This window comes from Arachis ipaensis, chromosome B9 (genome assembly GCF_059453495.1).
Source record: "Arachis ipaensis isolate K30076 ecotype BB chromosome B9, ASM5945349v1, whole genome shotgun sequence".
NCBI lineage: Eukaryota > Viridiplantae > Streptophyta > Magnoliopsida > Fabales > Fabaceae > Arachis > Arachis ipaensis.
The window spans coordinates 155831560-155850798 of record NC_142444.1 but is presented as its reverse complement, the minus strand read 5'-3'; the positions used below and the strand labels follow the sequence as shown (position 1 = coordinate 155850798).

At 37.8% G+C, this 19239-nt stretch overlaps 1 protein-coding gene across 1 annotated transcript in view; it reads right to left on the bottom strand.

The window, feature by feature from the left end:
• Window positions 1-2299: 2299 nt before the first annotated feature.
• Window positions 2300-19239, bottom strand: part of LOC107618839 (putative pentatricopeptide repeat-containing protein At5g37570) — a 32072-nt gene continuing 15132 nt past the window's right edge. The window contains exons 4-7 of the mRNA XM_021110998.2: window positions 18584-18727; window positions 18294-18460; window positions 2560-2633; window positions 2300-2337 (exon numbers count right to left, since the gene is read on the bottom strand). The gene's annotated coding sequence lies outside the window, so the exon portion shown is untranslated. The remainder of the gene's footprint in view (window positions 2338-2559; window positions 2634-18293; window positions 18461-18583; window positions 18728-19239) is intronic.

The following is a 19239-nucleotide window of genomic DNA, read 5'->3' as shown; positions in this document are numbered from 1 at the left end:
CCTCACTCCCTTGATATCATATGCTTTTTTATTTCTTTGGTCGGAAATATACTAATTGCTGAAGATGTTTTGGTCAAAGACATCATAAGGCTTTGCTTTTTTGAATGCCTTGGGCATGTTCTGGGCCATCTGTTGGGCCCGTTAAATTTAGACCTAACTGGTATTTTGAAAAGGATGGCTTCATCAGGTCCAAAAACAAATGAGAAAAGCATGGCTTCATTGTATAATATAGCATTTTTTTTAATATCAACTTATCATGTTCGGTAGGATAGTTTCTGATAATCTTCTTTTGGGATTTGTCCCAAAAAGTGTTCACTCAAAAACTGATATGTTTTGATAAAATCACCAAAATCTTATTTAGATTAATTATAAAAGCTTTAATTAATCTCTTACTCTAATAAAACCTTAAATAGTTATGCAAGTAAATGGCATGTTAATTTTGTATGTTTATTTGCTAAGATTTAAATTTTTCGTTTAAATTCTATGTGACTAAGACCTATTAGATCTTTTAGAAAATTGATTGTCTTTCTAATATTCTTATGAAAACGAGATTTTTTGTGGCTCTAGAAGTAATATTCAAACTTCTCTTAATTACATGGAACTTAGATGAGGAATCCAAATCACAAATAGTTAATGTATTAAATCAACATATCATTGAGAGAAATTAGCTCAAGAGTTAATGTGTTACGATTATAAATTTTAGGGTCCAATTTAAGTCCATTAAAATTGTAAAGATCAAATTAAATTCGACTTCAAATTTTGAAGGACCAAATTGAATATTATATCGCAGTTCATGGAGAAAATAGCAGAGATTTAAAAATCAAACCCGATATTAAATTGAGTTGGAGTGTAAGCCATTAGTTCAAAGTTTAATTTTGTTTTTGTTCGTGTAGTTCAAAGTTCAATCACTCGGTTTTTTCTTTTTAGCTTACAGGAGCTAATCAAAGTTTATAGAAAAAGTTTAGGGACAGTAACTTTTGTATTTTCGGGCTAACAGTAAATGATTTTTCATTATTAGATATAATCTCACACTATTAAAAATACTATTAATAGTCAATTGATAGTTATAAAACACTAAAATGACTGACTCCTGAGATTCCTCAAGTTTATATAGCATATAAGGGCCTAAAAGGCTAAAACAGTAAAACACTAAAGCTAATGCCGGTGAGACATAACCTTTTCAAAAGGAAATTATCTGAATCCCATATGTTCCATTTGCTTGTAGGAAGAAGAGACTACGAAAAATGCAATTCTCCGGTGTGAATAGACAAGGCCGACTTGGTTTGGCTCACAACTACATAGTGATCTCTGGAGTAAAATAGGACAATTGATTTGGGCCATATGAAAAACTAGAGTAAGGAGCTAGCTCACACAGTGGCCAAGCTCACTCTTCTTTCAAATTGTGGCAGCTATAGACTATAGTAAGCAGAGAAGAATCGAGGAGAAAGGTGCGCCAGAGAAGCAACAACTACAACACCTCGGTAGGAACTAGCCCGGCGGTATCTCAGCCACCGCTTCGGCTTGGAGATGGAGGCCTCTGAAGTCAGGGATGAGTATCACAACCTCAAGGACTTCCTCCCACTCATCTGAACTATATTGCCAACCTGCAGCGATGAGAAGAAGAATCAGGATGCGGCGGCGCCGTCTCTTCCCTGTTCTGGCGAGCCGGAGTCCCATAACCACAGCACCGTGCAACCATTGGAGAAGTGAGAACACAACCAATTTCAGCAACATCTTCTTCCTAATTTCGAATTGGAGCAGCATTTGGAGATGACAATTTGATCAGAGAATCTCGTCTAATAGGAAGGCGCGAAGAGAAGCGTGTATTCAATGGAAAAGGCTACTAGGTGTGGAGGAGTTAAACTTAATTTTATAAAAATGTTTAGACGCAAACTGGGTTTGGTTGGAGCAGCAATGGGGCCAGTTTTGATGTCTTTGCTGCAGAGAGTCTCATTCTACTTGTTCTTCCTCGCATCTTTGATTATTATTATTATTATTATAGTCTCCATATGATACCTACATCCAATGCTACCCATGCATGTCGCGATTTCCATGATGGCTCACCAAATCTCTGCTTTTCATCTGGTCGCATAAACTCTGCTAACATGTATTAAATTGTATGAATTCCTCTCTGGTGCTTAATCCAAAAATGAGTTTCAAGCCAGAATGTAGAAATAAGACAGGATTCCGATGTACAGGATTCAAAATATTTCAGTAAACATTTAGCGAACTTCTATAAATTCGATTATGTCAAGTCTTATATCATGAAACCATTTCTACAATATTAATTAAAACAGAATTTGACACCTTGGAACCCCGACGATTGCAGGGGCGGAGCTAGATGAACGATTAGAGGGGAGCCAAAAATATTTATATAATAAAATAAGACTAAAATAAAATTTTAAGAGGAGCTAAACTGGAATTTACATATAATTTACATGTAAAAAATTAAAATTGTCCCTTTGCTACAATGTAGCTCCGCCCCGGATGATGGAAATGTTCCTCCTCAACTAGACTAGACGCCCTGGTTGGTATAGATGACAATTCAAAGTATATCACACTGCATTGCACCAACGAAATGTATGCAAAATGTGATCCAGGTTTAATAAAAGTATACATGAGATGCTGAAACACTAGGAAAACCATAGGTCACACCTTTCAATATGTAATCTGCCAAATTATGAGTAAATATCCAAATTGGTCCCTGAAAGATTACTCGATCTCCAAATTGGTCCTCAAAAGAATAAATTAATCAAAATTTTCCCCCAAAAATTTAAAAATGGTAACGTTAGTCCTTCCGTCTATTATTTGACTGACGGCGTTACCATTTGCTTACCTGGCCATTAGTGTGACATGTCAGCCAAAGTTTAAACGACGTCGTTTTCTTTCCTCATCCCTTACAACGCTTCATTTTCCATCCCTGTTTCGTTACATTTCTCTAATTCCAACCTTCTTCTGAAAGCAAAACATCTCTCTAATCCCTTCGTCTTCGGTTCTCACCTCCACCAAGACGAAGCATTAAACGACGACTATCGGCCTAGACCGACGACGACATTGTGTTGGAGTTGAAGGTGACTGGTTTGCGACAACTTTGGTCAACCGAAAAGTGCACACCATCAACTTGCGTGAGAGGTAGGTTACCTTTTTTTTGTTATTTTCTGAATTTGATTGTGGTTTTATCTCTTGATGAATGTGCTTCTATGATCGTTGGAAGTCCATTGTTACTGTTTGCAATGTTAGGGTTTGAAAAAATATGTTCAGACTTAAGGATTTCGTGGTGATCCATGAATGACTTTGTTTTTCGAAATTTGAGAACAATGTTTGCGCTCTGTATAACTGCATGTGTGTGTTTTATTTTCGTTTTTGTAGTTGATGATGAATTTGCTTTGCTTGTTTATGAACAAAATTTCCAATAGTTTAGTGTGTTGCTATTTTGGTTGTAGATGGAAGATCCCCTATGACCTTTGTATTTCATCATGGTGGAAAGTTCAAAACAGATGAATCAGGATATCTGTTTTATGAACCAGATAATACTGAAGTATTAATGGGTGTAGAAGCAGACACTCTAGATGTGTTTTTTGTGAAGGATATTACAAGGAGTTAGGATATACTGAGATGAACAATTTCTTGTGGAAGGTTCTTGGAACACTTCTGGATAATGGCTTGAGGAGGCTAGAAAATGATGCTAATCTGTTGGCATTGGTTAAGGATTGCAGGAGGAATCATCACCTCATAAACATCTATTTTGAGCATGTAGTTTCTAAGCCACACGTGGTTGACTACATGAGCGAGGATGATGATGATGTACTATAGTTGCTAACCATCCCTGAACCCCCAGAGAAAGTGAATAAGGACCACAATGAAGCAATGTCTCAACTTTATTGTAAGACCACAAAAAAATTACCTCAGCCAAAAAAGAACAAATCTCAGCCCACCAAGTTACTTTCTCCTCAACCCACACCTCAACCCAAACCTAAGCCTACACCTAAGTTCACACCTGAGCCAACTCCTCAACCCACACCTCAGCCCACACCTAAGCCAACACATCAGCCCACACAAAAGCCCACTTCTCAGCCCACATCTAAGCCCATAAAAAAGCCCACCCATCAGCCCAAGTCTTAGACTAAACCCCAGGCTGCTAAAGGTTCTGCCAAGCCTACACCAGCCGATAAGATCAATAAGAAGGTGAAAGATACAACCAAAAAAAGATCTGGAAGGCAAGTTAAGGCAACTTCAGTTGATAATGATAGTGACTCTCATGATTCATATGAGAGTGCTGACGATAGTTTGTACAAGTCTCCAAAAGTTGTAGGAGATTCTATATACAGTAGTGACAGTGACAGTGGAGTTGATGGAGGACAGTCTTCTAGGGCCAAGAAACTAGATCATAGAGAGAAGCATAGGCCTGCTGCTGACAGAGCAACGGACAAAGCTATTAACACTGACGACTCCAGCTACGAGGATATCGAATCTGATGAATGCTCTGATGCAGGTATTGTTTATTTAATTGTCTATGAGTTATTGACAAACCCCAATTTGACGGTTTGTTTTGTATTGATTTTTGGGGATTTTATCACCTTTTACCCATATTTATTCAAGAAATAGCATGGTTTTGTATATTCTCCTTTAATTGTGCTTGAATGTGAAAACATGCTTTTTAGGACTCAAAATAGCTAAATTTATTTCACCTTGATTCTATTAAATGTCTTGATATGTTTGTTAAGTGATTTAAGGTTTAGGAGGCAAAGATTGGATCAAGGGAATGAAGAAAGAAAGCATGAAAAGTTGGAGAACTCATGAAGAAATGAAAGAACCGGAAAGCTGTCAAGCCGACCTCTTTGCACTTAAACGACCATAACTTGAGCTACAGAGGTCCAATTGATGCGGTTCTAGTTGGGTTGGAAAGCTAACATCCGGGGCTTCGAAACGATATAAGATTTGCCATAGTTGCATCGCGCATAGGGGCGCGCACGCGCACGGTACGCGGACGCGCCGATGGTGGCACATGACCCACTTAATGCAAACGTGGCCAGCGATTTTAGAAGCCTTGTGGGCCCAATCCAACTCATTTCTGATGCTGTTTAAGCCAAGGATTGAAAGGGAATCAACATACTTTTACAGACTTTTCATACTTTAGATGTTAGTTATCATTAGTTTAGTTTTAGCTTAGTTTAGTAGTGAGAGTTAGTTTCTAGAGAGAGAAGCTCTCACTTCTCTCTAGAATTAGGATTAGGTTTAGTTCAATAACCTTAGATCTAGATTTTAATTCATGCTTTCATCTCCTTCTACCTTTCAATTCCTTGTTGTTACATTCATTCTTCTTCTATTCTTTTGTTGTAATTTCCTTTATGTTGTTCTTATGTTTTGTTGTAGATCTACTTTTGCTCCTTCTATTTTCTTTCAATTCAATTAGAGGTAATTCATAATAATTGTGTTCCTTTTGATTGTTGTTGTTAATTCATTGCCATAATTGTTGTTAGATTCTATTTTTGTTATCAATTTACTTTGCTTTTCTTTTATGCCTTCCAAGTGTTTGATGAAATGCTTGGTTGGATTTTAGTATAGATTTTGTTCCTCTTGGCTATGGTAGAGTAATTAGTGACGCTTGAGTTATCTAATGTCTTTGTTGATTGATAATTAGAAGTTGCTAATTGATTTAGATACCACTAAAGCTAGTCTTTCCCTTGGGAGTTGGCTAGGACTTGTGGAATCAAGTTGATTCATCCACTTGACTTTCCTCCATTATTAGAGGTTAACTAAGTGGTAGCAATGGACAATCGTGGTCACAATCGAGGAGGATAACTAGGATAGGACTTCTAATTCTCACAACCTTGCCAAGTGCTTTTTAGTTGTTAGTTTATTTTCATTGTCATTTACATTTCATGTCTCTTATCCCAAAACCCCAAAATACAACCCCTAACCAATAACAAGACACTTCATTGTAATTCCTAGGGAGAACGACCCGAGGTTTAAATACTTCGGTTTATAGAATTTAGGGGTTTGTTACTTGTGACAAACAAATTTTTGTATGAAAGGATTATTGTTGGTTTAGAAGCTATACTTTACAACGAGATTTCAATTGTGAATTCTAAGCCACACAAAAATCCATTCGTCAAAATGGCGCCGTTGCCGGGGAGTTGCAATGGTGTTATGTTATTGGTTATTGTATATATGTGAATATTGTGAATAGCTTGATTTTTGGATTGCTTGTTAGTTTTGCTTGTTCTAGGACTTTGTTTCACTATTTCTTGTTAGCTTTTGTTTCTTATTTTTACTTTTACTATGAATTCTCACTTTGGCTATGAGTGTGATTACAACTATGTTGTAGGAAATGGGAACTTCAATGAAGATGTGCATCAAGGATGGGATAACCAAACGTGGGAGGAGCCATATGCATATGATCAATCCTCTTGGCAACAACCTCCACCAATGCACTATGAAGAAGAGCCATTCTATGATGCATACCAATCCAATGGTTATGGTGACTCACCTTGTGATTTTCAAGAACCACCACCACCATATGCCTATGATCCATACCCTCAACATAACTCCCAACCATACTCACAAGCCCCTTCTTACCAACCATCTTCATATGACCCTAATCCATATCCATCCTACCAACAACCATATGAGCAATATGAACCACACATAGAGCCACCTCCTCCACATTATTACCAAGATGAACCACCTCCAATATATGAAAATTTTCAACCACAAGAGGAATTCTACCTTCCACCACAACCTCACATGGAAGAATATTCATGTCCATCGATCCAAGACCCATATGATCCTTATCATGATATCCAAGCGGAACAAAAGTCAAGGGATCGTCTCAAGGAAGCATTGGATCAATTTCAAGCAACCATGGAGTGTGTTGTGCAACAAGTGGAAAGAGTGGAGAATATTGAACCACCACAACTCTACCAAGAAGAACCATCTTCCTACTATGAACCCCTCTCCCAAAATGATGAATCCTTCCATCCACCCCAACCTCCAATGGATGACATCCTTGATGTTCTTGTTCAAGGACAAGAGGAAATGAAAAGGGATGTGCAACAATTCACGGCCGCCTTGGATGAGGTGGTAAACCGGTTAGCATCCCAATGCTTGAACTCTCAAGGAACTCCCATGGCTACATGTGGGGAATCAAATGAAGAGCATAACATAAAAGAGAGATTGGTGGAGAATGAGGGAAGTTGCTTTGTATTGGAACAATTGGAGGAAGCTATGATTATTGAAGAAAGGGAAGAATTGGTTGAAGACTTAGGAGATGCGGAGCCTCCATGGGAATCTAGAATTGAAGAAAACCCCTCCAAGATGATTGAAATTGATGCTAGGAAGGAAAGTGCACACCTTCCAAGACATATTCCATATGAAGATTTGGATGGGATAGAGCAAGAAGTGAGTTCCCTTGGTGATGAAGATCAAGCATCAAACCTTAGTGGTGAAAAATCCTTTGAGCATGAAGAACCTTCTCCCAACAAGATGGAAAGCAATGTGGAGGTAAATTTTTCTTACCCTCCCATTTATGACTTGAGTAGGAGAAAAGGTTTATATAAAATTGTTGAACAAAGGATTATAATTGAGAAGTCTTGTGAAGAGGTGGAAATCCTTAGAAAAAGGAGGATGGGAATTGAATACGCCTTATCAAAACTCTTGGAGTTGTCTTTGCCTAGGTTGCCATCTACTCATTCATTTGAGTGGGTGAAATTTATTTCTACTAGCTTTATTATCCCACTTGAATATGGTTTGCTTGAAACGGATGACCAACTTAGGGAGCTTTGTGGGATGAAGCGTAAACGAAAAAGGTTTTGTGGTTGGCGTTGCAAATCAAGGCTCATTATGGTTGATGCATCAAACATGAGATATAAAGGTTGGAGTAGTGCTCAAATAGATGGGTCTAGGAGGATTGTTGGCCACTATATAGAGAATTCACCTTACTCACCACCCGGTTGGACTAATAATGATGATCAACCTCAAGACGGGTGTGAAAACAAAGTGTGGGATCCCGGATTACAAGAAGAGGATCAACTTTGGGAGCCCCAAGCTTGTGAAGAACTCCATCAAGACTTGGCTCAATCTATGAAGAATCTTGGGGCACAATGGAGAACCAAGCATTGGTGGGAGTTCCAAGATGAATACAAGCACAAGCCACCTTGATGAGGAGCTCCCCATAAGTCCAACTTAAGGACAATAAACAAAAGTGCTAGTGGGAGACACCCCACCATGGTAAAATCCTTTCATTTTTTCTTTTGTATATATTGGTAGAATTAGTTTAATTTCATGTTTTGTTTAGTTAGTTGAGTATGTTTGGTAGTTTAAGTATGTTAAATAAGGTTTTATGGTGTTTTGGTAGCTGTTTGGAGGTTTGGAATGCTTGGATTGGTGCAAAAAACATAGAAAAAATTTTTCAAAAACAGCGCACCTTCCACGCGTACGCGTACATGGCGCGTACGCGCACTTCCAGCATTTTCGACCATCCACGCGCGCGCGCCATGCGTGCGTACGCGTGGATTGAGAAGTTCCAACCTCCATACATTTTCCAGAGAGTTGTGCCTGCGCCACGCCAACGTTGTGCCTCTAGCACAAACCCCACTTGCGCACACGCGCACATGACGCGTACGCGCCACTCTCGAAATAATCCAACGACGCGCGCGCGCCATGCGTGCGTACGCGTGGATGCCCTTTCTTCCATCCACTTATTTTCTTCTCCTCTTTCCAATTCTTTCCTTCTCCTTTCTTCTTCCCTTCTCCTACCCCTCATCCAACACTTCCAAACACCTTGGATAACCATTTATTTTAGTTAGTTAATTAGTTAGTTGGTTAGTTAATTAGTTAGTTTTAGTTTAGCTTTCATTTTATTTTCTCTCTTTTCATTATACGTGTTGGATTATTGACTTTGTTTATTATACGTTGCTGCCCTTATTGCCTAAATGCTATTTTAGCATGAATGTTTTTAGATAATCTTTGTTGGATTCTATGATTGAGGTTATATTTTGTTACTTGGTTTTGAGTTCTTCATGCTTACCTTTTGAAAAATACCAAGTGATGAGAATTGTCTTCGAGCTTATAACTCTTTTGAATTGCATGTTGTAGCTAGCCACCATGTGATTTGAACCGTATTCTTTGATTAGGCAATCTCTTGATGGATAATGTTGAGCATTTACCTTAATGCTTTGTATTTCATGATTATATCCATCCATATGTTTGACTTGAATGCTTTCATGCTTCTCTAATGCTTGTCTTACCTTACAAGCTTACTTAAAGCATCTCAAGCACACTAGGATAAGTGAAGTGCATGCTTCTTTTGTGACATAGCTTTTATGCTAATGTGTATTCTAAACCGCGCAATTTAGAATTCACACACCTAATATTTCTTAATGTCACACTAATTCACTCACCTCATTCTAGTGATTTACCTCATTCCAACAATGTATGCTTCCTCGCTTTTATATCTTCTCATCTTATGGTGTTATATTTTTGTTTTTCATAACGAATGCACCACAAGCAACCATGGAAGCGGAAGAAAGAACACATAGCAATCCGGAGAGTCGCCGTACCCCCTTGCTCATCTTTGAGTGCACCGAGGACGGTGCAAACTTTTAAGTGTGGGGAGGTCGTCCGACCGGTCGGCGATTTTGGGTGACAAATTTCTAATCCCAACACTTTTGCATTTCATTTTAGGTTTTTTTGGATTTTTGTTGCATTTTCTTATTTTTGCATATATATACACAATAAGCTTAGTCAAAATAATGAAATTTTCCAAGGATTTCTATCTATAGGGCACCAATTGATTTGAGTGGAAAACTTTTCATAGAACTTGCTTGAATTATATATTTTGTGGAACATGATTTATGAGCTAAGAACACAAGCTTGTGAGATTTGAGCCTAACGGTGTGGTTACATCTTATAACCACTTATTTTTCCTTCTTGTGTGCATTATTCTCTTTCTATGATTGTAATCTTTGATTTGTTTGATTCTTTATGTCCATTATTTTGTGTATTCATGCATTTATATGATTGAGGCCATCAATTCATTAGCTCACTCACCCAAATGGCCCTACCTTTTATCTTCCATTGTTAGCCAAATTTGAGCCTACGATTAACCCACTTGTTCTTAATTTAGCACATTACAAGCCTTAAAGCGAAAAAACAATGAATGTCCTTTATTTGGATCTTTGATTAGCTTAGGCTAGAGTGTGTGTATCATTCAAGTGTGGGAACCTTGGGACATTGGGTGAATAAAAGGGTAGTTTTGTATTATTATTGTAAATATTGGGAATTGGGTACATGCTCATGTATTGATTAAATGTATAGACCTTATGCATTGGTACTCTTGTATATAGTTTGAGAGAAAGAAAAAAAATGAGAAAAACAAAAAAAAAATATATGAAAAGTATAGAAAAAAATGGAAAAAGAAAGAAAACGAAAAAGAAAGAAATAAAAAGGGGACAAAATGCCCCAAGGTGAAGCTCAATAAGATCAATGCATATGAGTTGTGAAATGAAAAGAAAATGCATGAGTATGTGAAAAAGTGAGAAAATGGGTAGTTAGGTTAGAACTTAATTGTATAGGATGTCATACGTTAGGTGGGAAGTTTAAGCTTATCAAAGATTCAAATTTCAAGCTCACTTGACCAAATATGCATCCTACCTTGACCCTAGCCCCATTACAACCAATGAAAAGACCTCATGATACTTGTATGCATGCATGAAATAAATGTTGATTGTTAGAAGAAAAACAAATCTTGGAAAGCATGAAATAGAGGAGAATTGAGTGAATCAACCCTAAACACTTGAGCGAATAGAGTGCAAACACATCCGGTGAGGGTTCGATGCTCAATTACATGTTTTCACCTATGATCATCATTCTTCATGCAAGTTTGTAAAAATATTTAATAACTCAATTCAATTGTGGATTAGACTTGCTAGTCCTTAGCCCTTGTGCATATATGTTTCTTGGGAATTGATTTATTTTGACCAAGCACTTGCATTCATTTAGATAGTTGCATATAGGTAGATTGCATTTAGTTAGTTTCCATTGAATAAATGCCATACCCTTACTTCATTCTTGGTTTAAGCATGAGGACATGCTTGGTTTAAGTGTGGGGAGGTTGACAAACCCCAATTTGACGGTTTGTTTTGTATTGATTTTTGGGGATTTTATCACCTTTTACCCATATTTATTCAAGAAATAGCATGGTTTTGTATATTCTCCTTTAATTGTGCTTGAATGTGAAAATATGCTTTTTAGGACTCAAAATAGCTAAATTTATTTCACCTTGATTCTATTAAATGCCTTGATATGTTTGTTAAGTGATTTAAGGTTTAGGAGGCAAAGATTGGATCAAGGGAATGAAGAAAGAAAGCATGAAAAGTTGGAGAACTCATGAAGAAATGAAAGAACCGGAAAGCTGTCAAGCCGACCTCTTTGCACTTAAACGACCATAACTTGAGCTACAGAGGTCCAATTGATGCGGTTCTAGTTGGGTTGGAAAGCTAACATCCGGGGCTTCGAAACGATATAAGATTTTCCATAGTTGCATCGCGCATAGGGGCGCGCACGCACACGGTACGCGGACGCGCCGATGGTGGCACATGACCCACTTAATGCAAACGTGGCCAGCGATTTTAGAAGCCTTGTGGGCCCAATCCAACTCATTTCTGATGCTGTTTAAGCCAAGGATTGAAAGGGAATCAACATACTTTTACAGACTTTTCATACTTTAGATGTTAGTTATCATTAGTTTAGTTTTAGCTTAGTTTAGTAGTGAGAGTTAGTTTCTAGAGAGAGAAGCTCTCACTTCTCTCTAGAATTAGGATTAGGTTTAGTTCAATAACCTTAGATCTAGATTTTAATTCATGCTTTCATCTCCTTCTACCTTTCAATTCCTTGTTGTTACATTCATTCTTCTTCTATTCTTTTGTTGTAATTTCCTTTATGTTGTTCTTATGTTTTGTTGTAGATCTACTTTTGCTCCTTCTATTTTCTTTCAATTCAATTAGAGGTAATTCATAATAATTGTGTTCCTTTTGATTGTTGTTGTTAATTCATTGCCATAATTGTTGTTAGATTCTATTTTTGTTATCAATTTACTTTGCTTTTCTTTTATGCCTTCCAAGTGTTTGATGAAATGCTTGGTTGGATTTTAGTATAGATTTTGTTCCTCTTGGCTATGGTAGAGTAATTAGTGACGCTTGAGTTATCTAATGTCTTTGTTGATTGATAATTAGAAGTTGCTAATTGATTTAGATACCACTAAAGCTAGTCTTTCCCTTGGGAGTTGGCTAGGACTTGTGGAATCAAGTTGATTCATCCACTTGACTTTCCTCCATTATTAGAGGTTAACTAAGTGGTAGCAATGGACAATCGTGGTCACAATCGAGGAGGATAACTAGGATAGGACTTCTAATTCTCACAACCTTGCCAAGTGCTTTTTAGTTGTTAGTTTATTTTCATTGTCATTTACATTTCATGTCTCTTATCCCAAAACCCCAAAATACAACCCCTAACCAATAACAAGACACTTCATTGTAATTCCTAGGGAGAACGACCCGAGGTTTAAATACTTCGGTTTATAGAATTTAGGGGTTTGTTACTTGTGACAAACAAATTTTTGTATGAAAGGATTATTGTTGGTTTAGAAGCTATACTTTACAACGAGATTTCAATTGTGAATTCTAAGCCACACAAAAATCCATTCGTCAGTTATCCAAGTTGTTTATCAAATCTGATGAATGCTCTGATAGTTCATGGCAGGTAAAAACATCAGTTGACAATCACACTTGTGCAAGAAATCGAAAAATAGAGCTGCAACTCAGGAATGGACTGTGAACAAGTTATATCCAAAACTTAGGAAGCACCCTAAAATGAAGCACAGGGAGGTGTATGAGTGGTTTGTTAGGAAGTGCAATGTGAAGCTCAATAGTTCATGCATTACCAGAGCTCTTAAGAAAACTAGGAAGATAGTTGAAGGGGACGAGATTGCACAGTATGGGTTGATATGAGATTATGCACATGAATTACTTACTGCCAATCTAGGTTTCACTGTTCAAGTGGGTGTCATTCTCATTACTGATAATCCACCTCAATTCGAGAGATTTTATGTCTGTCTTGATAATTGTAAGAAGGGTTTAAAGGTAGGGTGTAGGCCATTAATAGAGTTAGATGGAGCATTCCTGAAAACCTTACATGGAGGACAGCTCCTCACTGCATGTGAACAAGATGCAAACAATCACATTTTTGTGATTGCATGTGCTATTGTGGATGTGGAGAATAAAGACAATTGGAAATGATTTCTGGAGCTGCTCCTTTCAGACTTGGGAGACTATGAAGCAAAGAACTTGTGTTTCATCTCAGACATGCAAAAGGTGAGGACTAATTTGACTTGCGATTTAATTTTTAAGGACCATTCTGATTTAATGATGATTCTTTTAAGGACCTAACTGACAAAATATCTTTTCGGGATTCATTGTTGGTGCAGGGGTTAATATCTGCTGTGAAAGAACTCCTGCCATTAGTTCCACATAGATTTTATATCTGGCATTTGTGGCAGAACTTCTCTAAACAGTGGGGCAGCATCGAGCTTAAAGACTTGGTGTGAGATTGTGCAAGATCAAGGACTCCAGTTGAATTCAAAAGGAATATGACTAGAATCAAGAGGATAAATCAACAAGCTTGGGACTATTTAGCCAAGTAGTCGAAGGAAGCCTGGACAAAAGCCCATTTCAGTGAAGGGCCAAAGGTAGACAACATATGCAACAATGCTTGTGAATCCTTCAATGCAAAGACCAAGCATGAAAGAGGAAAGCCTATTCTGAGCCTGGCAGAGGAGGTGCAAAGAATAGTTATGAAAAGCATGACTGATAACAGACTGAAGCTAATGAATTATCAAGGAATCCTTACTCTGGTCCAACAAAGTAGGCTTGAATCTCTTATTAAGTTATCTAGAAACTGGGCTCCTCATTGGTCCGATGATGACAAAGAGGTATTGTACGAATGATGGTTATCAGTGGCTAAGAGAATGGGGGGTTGAATCTTATCCCCTTTTCGCTGAGTAAATCTTGTTGTCCTTTTAAAATGCTTAAGGAGATATTTCTGCTTTTTGTCTTGTCACTAGTCAAGAGACTTTTTCTTTTTGTCTCGTAACCAATGAGGAGATAATTTCCAATTTTGTCTCCTACGAATGGAATCAGAATTTGAGTAGAATAGAAAGAGAGAATCACACCCAGAAGTATCCTAGTTCAGCTGCTAAGTGCAGTGCAGCCTACATCTAGTCTCCATCACAACAATGATGGAACTTCACTATAATCAAACATATTACAGACACCAATTCTCCCTAAGAACTACCCTTCCTATCCGGGACAAGTCCAGGATCTATCTCCAATCCTGAACTTGACTTGGTCACCTACCAAGCTTTCAACTGCTAAGTGCTAACCCAACTTGCAAGAGGATTCCCACAGAATCATGATACACAACACAGATGTACAAAGGACCTCTAAGGCATCTATGACTTTTTCTTTTAATTTTGTATCCTCTGCCTTTTTCGCTCATTGTCTTTTTTTTACAAACCTCACACTGTTTGCCTTTTTCACCATGAGACTCAAGACAGACAAAACTAAAGAAAAATACAACATGAAACACATTGAAGGAGAAGAACTTCTGTTAGCTTGGGTATCTATGAGAACTCTGTGCTTTACACTCCTTTCTCCTTGCTTCAAGCCTTGGCTGTTCACCCTTATTATAGAAGAGAAAGCCTCTAAGGTTGAAACGGTTCAACCGAGCTAATCTTCTTCTTCTTCAATAACAAAACTGGTTCGGCCAGAGAGAGAAGAGAGGGAACCGCATGCAAAAATCAACATGCAATTACCTCTTCCTCATCCCATCTCATCAAGCTTCATCAATCTGAGCCTTCCATCTTGACTTGGTCCCCAAGAAGGATTTCTGATCCTTGATGAGTGCTTGATCCTTGATAGCTCCTCCTGCTCCACTTTTGCTTCCTCCTTCACGTAGCCTCTCTAGCTACCTTCTGTGATGGGTGACCACAAAGTAGAGACGAGCCATTCCCTAGGGATCTTCTTCTCTGACCGAGTTGGATCTCTTCTATTTTTGGGTATGGAGAGCTTGAGACTTCTTCACCACATCTTACCATTAGTGGCAAAGATCTCAGCCACACCCTATTGTAGATCTTCTTTCTGCTAAGGACATCATCACCTTAGCCTTTTTCTTGCTTCTAGCTTCACTGCTACAGTGCCTCATCTCTGATAACTTGCTTCTTCTTCTTCTCTGTGACAGGACCGAAACAATAAGAGAGAAGAGAGAGAAGAGAGAAAACTTTCAATGTAATTGAAGAATGAAATTAAAAATGGATTAATTTCCCACTTCCCTTTGCTTAGTAACGTGTGAGAGTAATGATGGCAATCAAATCAATGTGAGCTTTCTCTCTCATGTTACCAAGGCATGCAATAAATCCAAGTTAATCAAAATTTGAATTCCACAACCCATTAAGAAAGGCATCCGTGGAAGGCATGCTTTTCATTTAATTAAAAAATGGAGTCCATCATGTTAAATGAGTAACCGAAACATTGTGTCCCATTTTCTTTTTGATTTCAGACCAACCACTTTGTTGGGCTTCAAATTAGTTTTCCTAGCCCAACAAGCATAGCAATAATTCAGTCACTTATATTTAAACATTTTTGCACAAGGCTGAAAATTAACTTCATACTAGGCTTGTCATTTTTCGGCCCAAAACAAAATCTGCACAACACAAAATTATTAATCAACTAATGTGCATCATAATTTAAATTAATAATTTTGTAATTAATTATTTTAATAATGTTTGATCATCATCAAATTAATTTGGAGTTTTCCAAACTCATCAACAAAGTTCAAGGATGGCCAACTAATATGGTGGTAGACTTGGGTAACCGTACTTGCTCTTGTAGGTTTTGGCAATTGACAGGTTCAAATCCTAACTCATTTCAAGTTGTAGATAGATACCATATTTGATACTTCACTGAATAAAATTTGTTTTTGTGAAATTTATAGAAATGCCTTGTATGCACGCAATATCGGTCATTCAAGAAAAAAATGATAAGAGGCCTGAGGAGTATTGCCACGAATGGTTGGCAATGGAGGAATACAGAAGAACGTACCAATACAATGTGAATCCCGTAAAGGGACAAGAACTATGGGAGAAAAATGGTTCTCCTGCACCTGTTCCACCACCAATAAAATCTAAACCAAGAAGACCAACAACAAAGAGAAGGAAGGACAAGGCTGAAGGACCCACTGGCACAAAGACGAAGATGAAAAGAAAGTATAATCCAAATTGGTGCATGTACTGTGGAGAGGTGGGCCACAACAAGAGAACTTGCAGTAAGAAAAAGCAAGACAATGCTCAAGAGAAAGCAAGGCTAATGCAATTGCAGCTTGCAATTGTGCCACCACCACAAGGTGCTCATGGTCCGGAAGCAAACGACGTAGCTGACACTCAACCCATTCAGACACTCCCTACAGTCCCATCAACTGTTCCAGATGAACAGACTGAAATTCTTGTTAGTCAAGATGCTCAGCTTCTACTGACACAACAATCACACACCTCAACCAATGCTACTCAGGTTATCTTATCTTCAGTTTCAAATTGAACATTAGTAACTTGTATCTGCTAAATATTAGTTGATTAAGAATTTGTTTTGTTTGAGACAATGATGAAAACTGTTTGCTGCAGACTAGAGTCAGAGGAAGGCCTCCAAAACTCCATGTCGCCAAGGCCAAGGCAAAGGAAAATGCCTCTCCAAAGCCTGTTACTCTAGGACCAGTTGTTGTATCTGCTGAAACCATTAAGGGTAGTAGCTCCGCAACAGCCAAGAAGCTTGCTAGCTTCATGACATTTGTTCCAACCCCGGGTTTCATACCTTCCAGAAAAAAAAAAGACATGGAATGACTTGAAGACTTGAAGATATAAAATATAGGGCAGTTAGTATTTGTTATTTTGTCAGGGCCAAAATTTGCCATTTGTAAACGATGTGGTAGTTGTGGTATATTGGATAGCCCTGTTTCTTGTATAGCCCCTTAGGTAAGAATAGCCTTAGTACAAAATGATGTTAGACTTTTTGAGCTTACCCTTTTGACTATTAAATTCTACTTTTGTGTTATTATCATCTTAAAACAGTGTTGTTATTTGAATTTGAGACAATGGAAACTGGTAGACCATTGGTTATGTTATGCTAATCCTAGTTCACTTCATTTTAACTCTGTTTCTTCTGATTTGCTAAAATTATGTTATCATCAAGAAAAATAGTGCATGTAGAGACTTTTGTAATAGTAAAAAAAAGATGAACATGGCATATCAACAGGTTTACTCAGAAGTTTGTTCATATACAATAACAGCAAACTAAGAAGGTTCACAACATCCACAATTTCATAATAACTGCTTCACTTGGCACTAAAGAACATAAACATAATCATAACCACCACAAACAAAACTATTAATCCAAAATACAGCTGCATCCTAAGTGTTCTAACTTCAGCTTCTAAGCTCATCATTCTCCATGATAGGTTATGGTTCAAGACAACAACATCACTCTCTATTTCTGCATCAGTTTTAACATCTCCCTTTGCACCATCTAATCCTTCATACTCATCATCCTCAGCCCACCTAAAGAAATTGCAGTGGCTGCCCTTCTGTAAAACATTAGGTTACAAAAATCTCAAAATCCTACACAAATAATTAAGAGCTTGAAGAAGACTATATTCATAACTCACCCGGTATCTTGGACAAGTATGGAACAATCTATCTGGATTCTCTATTGTCCCAGACTTCTTGATCACTGTCTTCAACCCACAAAAGCACACTTGGTCCGTGTTCTTCCTCCGTCAGCGCAGCGAAGAGCTCGAAGTATTGCTTCCGTGTGATTGCGACAGTTGTCGACTACGACCCCCACTTACGCTACCCATGAAGCAGTTCAACAACAATTTTGGCCTCTACAGAATCAATTTGCTGCTGCATCAATAATGACATTTAACAGGAAGAAGGGATTAGAGTTTACATATCTAGGACTAGTTTGACATAAATATTGAAACATATCTTGTCATCAGCCATTCTGCACCAACCTGGCATGCTAATATGACACACTGACGGCCACATAAGCAAGATTTAACGGCGTCACTATCGGAATGAATAGAAGGGAGACAGAAGGACTAACGTTGCCATTTTTAAATTTTTGGGAGACAATTTTGATTAATTTATTTTTCTGGGGACCAATTTGGAGATCGGGTAATCTTTCAAGGACTAATTTGAATATTTAATTTATCAAACTTCCCAACACTGATCATATGTGGCTCATACTATTTCAACTCTGCGACATTTTGACCATGTACTTAGAATCTACTCTACAAGGTAAATGCTATCTTGTTCTTTTATACTTACAGAAGAGCTCCAATAATTGCTGCGAGACATCTGAAAAGTAGGCTGATAGCGATTCAAAAAGATACCTTCCAAAATAATAAAGATCGTTCAATTTTTAACTGCGTAATATTTATCCCAATCTTGATATTAAAAAAGGATGTGGAATGAGGTTACCTTGAAGAATGGATGGTGTTGTCTGGAACTCTTGCCAGATGTTCCGATCAGCACAAGATCCATGTTGAGAAACTTGCCGCAAGATATGCAGCTCCAGCAGCAATATGTTCAGGTTTAAATTGAAGCCAAAGAGAGCTCCAAAGCCTGCAATACATGTTTCGGCTTCAGAAGGTCATTCGAGACAAATAACTACAGCCAGCATTGGTCAACAAATAGCTAGAAATAGGCAAACTAACCATCCGAGGCAACAATAATAGAAGATTTCTGGACAACTTAGCATATGATTTTACAATAAGCAGGGAATATAAACTTAGATCATATAAACATATTCAACATTCCTACCAAGTGAAAAGCACAAATTTATTCACTTTTCTTACCAACTATACAAGCAGCAACTCAGGAAGAATAATATTCCAAGAATCTGTGCAGGGTTGCTGATATACCAAACTATAGCAATATCTTATACTCATTTAGAGAACATACTTCCAGGATCAAATCTGCTGTAGGGGCTTTAAACTCCTAAAGTACATGCAATTAAAATGAGAAAGCATGCATGTAGCGCTGCAAAATTGCAAACAACTGAATCTTTCAAAGCTAATGCCAAAGCCACATCTTCTGCTCAACATTTTGACCTGACGACTCTTGCTATCATGCAT